The sequence below is a fragment of the Jaculus jaculus genome, chromosome 21 (assembly GCF_020740685.1).
Source record: "Jaculus jaculus isolate mJacJac1 chromosome 21, mJacJac1.mat.Y.cur, whole genome shotgun sequence".
In the NCBI taxonomy this organism is placed as follows: domain Eukaryota; kingdom Metazoa; phylum Chordata; class Mammalia; order Rodentia; family Dipodidae; genus Jaculus; species Jaculus jaculus.
In genome coordinates, this window is record NC_059122.1 from 3,127,470 (window position 1) to 3,131,293 (window position 3,824).

The window sequence follows — 3,824 nt, forward strand, 5'->3', positions numbered from 1 at the left end:
TTCCAGCCACTGCAGACAAACTCCAGATGCATGCGCCACCTTGCGCATCTGGCTTACGCGGGTCCTGGGGAATCGAACCGAGGTCCTTTGGCTTTGCAGGCAAGTGCCTTAACCACTAAGCAATCTCTCCAGCTCCAACCACTGATCTTTCTACAGTCTTCATGCTTTAGTCTTTCCCTTGCACATAGGGCCATACAGCACACTCTTGGCAGATGGTGTTTGTTTCTGCCTTGAAAGACCTTTTTTTTTTAGTGCTGAATAATCTATTTTCTGGGTGTACCATAATCTTTCTATACAATCATCTATCAAAGTGCCTCTCGGTCGCTTCCAAGTTTGGTTCATTATAAGTAATGTAATCTTCTTTGAGTGGGGTTTTCACATAATTAGACTATGGGCTGAAGACAGCCCAGTGAATCGCCTTGGGAAGATCTGTGAAGTTTAACAGACATCTCAGCCAAGGGCTCAGTTTTACTCAGCTTCCAGCCAGAAGCAATGGCCAGCCCTGGGAGCTGGTCCAGCCTCCCCCCCCCCCCACCCTGGAAACACCCTGGAAACATCTAGAAGTGCCACTTCGTGCTGATGTTGGGTAAAGCGTAAGCCCATCAGCCAACAAGATACTGAAAATCAGTGGTAATCATTGGATCAAGGCTAAGCTGTGAGTATATCATTGCCCTGTTTTACCAGAGTGTTCTAAGACAGCATGCTTTGAGGAAATACGTCAGCATCCCTGCCGAGAGATCGAGACATTGGTCACAAAAGGAGATACCCTGATTTCAGTTCGTGTCGAGTTTTCACTCAAGAAGAGTTGTGTGTGAGGTGGAGTGAATGGTGAAGAAATCGGTGCACGCGATAGTTTGGATTTTAGGATTCCAGAAGGTTTGGGATGTGTGCAGCTCAAATTATTGAATCGGAAGCCGGGCGTGGTGGCGCACGCCGTTAATCCCAGCACTGGGGAGGCAGAGGTAGGAGGATCGCCGTGAGTTCGAGGCCACCCTGAGACGACATAGTGAATTCCAGGTCAGCCTGAGCTAGAGTGAGACCCTACCTCGAAAAACCATTAAAAAGAAAAAAAAAAATTATTGAATCGGAGTTGGTTTAAAGCCATCTGAAAACCCCTGTTGTCATTACAGCGATCACCATCTGTGACGTGTTCTGGTAACCATACCCTTGCCATTGCACTCTCAGAGGCACCTGTCCTCATAAGGCTGACACCTCTTCTTTTCTTCCTTTTTTTTTTTTTTCCCCCAGGGCACAGAGCGGAAGAACCAGGCTCTGATGTCAGGACACCAAGTGACCCTTGCCAGACACAAGCTTAACTTACCTACCCCCCCACATCCAGATCCCCGCTTTATTTATTTATTTATTTTGGTTTTTCAAGGTAGTATATAGTCTCAGGTGGCCTCGAACTCATGGCGATCCCAGCATCCACCCTCCCTTTTTCGTTTTTTTTTTTAATTCTTTTTTTAAATTATTTATTTATTTATTTGAGAGCGACAGACACAGAGAGAAAGACAGATAGAGGGAGAGAGAGAGAATGGGCGCGCCAGGGCCTCCAGCCTCTGCAAACGAACTCCAGACGCGTGCGCCCCCTTGTGCATCTGGCTAACATGGGACCTGGGGAATCGAGCCTCGAACCAGGGTCCTTAGGCTTCACAGGCAAGTGCTTAACCACTAAGCCATCTCTCCAGCCCCCTTTTTCGTTTTTAGCCAAACCATTTCCTTTTCGTCCACTCCAGGACCCCAGGGACTCCTCTGTTCTCACACACCCACCACCAAGACCCCAGCAACTTACAGGCTCCTTGCTGATCCCTCCCATACCCGACCAAAACCCTGCGTGCAGCTGGCAAGCTACCTCCCCTTTGTTGACTCACACTGATTCAAAAGCCATCTCTCTGCATGAGCAGTTTTCCCTCCCCCCACCTTTTTTGGGGGGGTTCTTCTGAATTTTTATATGCCAGCAAAGCCAGCCAGACCCATTTGAAATGATGCTCGAAAGGACGATGTCTCCTGAGGCACATTTGATCAAGTGTATCACTTGCTGTGCCCTGAAGTTAACACCTGTCCCATGAGAAGGACGTACCGCTTGGTGACATTTCCAAAGTTGGGAGATTTTTTGAACCCACAGCAAGCCATCGGCGTCCTTATTCTGGGAACAAATACTTTTGAAGAGAGTCTCGGTAGTTTAAGTCTCTGGGCCACTTTGCATGTTGTCTGCAAACCAGCCAGCTCCTAAACAGTGGCCAGGATGTAGTGACCCCCAACCCCCCCGCCCCAGGCTTTTTCTGACCACAAGGCTCGGCTGGACTGAGGCAGTAAGTCAGACAAAGGCCCATCAGGCTGTGTGGATGGGATGTCACCCATTTCCAGCCAGGAGGCCATTTCTGAGGTTGTTACCATCTCCGGGTCAGCCATGGTCATAAACTAATTATACTAAAGGCACCAGGAGACAAGGGATGCAATTGCCTCACAGCCCGTAGATGACACTTCAAAGAAGCATGTGGCCGTCCCCACACTTTCCCTGGCCAGCTAAATCATTAGCAATACGTCTTTGTCATCAAGTCACAGGGTGGGCTACAAGTTCCTCTCACCGGTTTCACAACTGAATCTCCCCCCAGAGAGCACACATGACCACTGGGTACATTTCAAGCAGGGAACTGTTTGTTAATGTGGATGAGGAGAGACAGCGTGAATGAGACCAGATCCACCCACCCTTTTCCCCGTAGCCCTGGGAAGATCGACTGTTACTAGAACAAACCATTCAATCATGATAATATTGTATATATTAGATCGGTTCGGATTAGATTCAGTTGCACAGGAAAGAAAGCCCAAATGAACAGAACTTACACAAAACAGGAAAATGTGATTGTTTTTATCCGTAATAACAGCCTGGAGGCAGACACCCACGGCATACACGGACCTGCTCCCTAAATTGACAGGGCCTAAAATTTGCCCGGCTCATGCTCCTGTTAGTCACGGAGTCTGCCTTCTGGCCTCAGTGATCAAGCAGAACCCCAGGGAGGAAGAAGTTGGGGGGCCCCTGCTCTATCTTCTAAACAAGCACTTCAGGGAATCACACAAAACACCACTGCCCACATTTTACTGGCCCAGACTCATGACCACATGTAGCCCTGAGGGACATAGGCAATGATTTGTCTTAGTGAGTAGTATAAAAATAAAAGAAAACTGGGTTCCTAACCCAAAAGGAAAAGGAGGGAGGAAGGGGCTGTTGAAAGGCATTAAGAGTTCTGCCGCCTAAAATAATAATGTAGTGTATATCACTGTCACAGGACAAATTTTCCAAAGTCATCCCACCAATATCACCCGAGGGATAAAAGAGATGCATGCTTGTTCGTGGTGATATGTAGAGATACATCCGGGCTAGACATGATTTGAAGTAAAATAAACTGCTCTAATTATATATTGCCTCATCAACTTCCTAAAGAACCTTGAATATTATAAAACACAGTATTAAAAAGGATATTCTCGTTAAGTTATATGGTGACATTTTTCATTATTGAAATGTATTTTTGATTAACAAAAAAGAAAAAAAGCAGCAAAAAAAAAAAAAAATCTACAGGAGAAAATTTACTGCCCTGAATGTTCTAAAACTCAAGTCAAACCATTAAAGCTTATGCATGATAGGATTCATATTAAAGTCCTAGAGTTAAATTTTCTTTCCTTTGGAGGGAGGGTGTGGTGGTTTGATTCAGATGCCCCCCCCCACCCCCATAAACTTGGCTGTTCTGAACGCTAGGTTCCCAGCTGATGGAGATTTGGGAATTAACGCCTCCTGGAGGTGGTGTATTGTTGGGGGCGGGCTTATG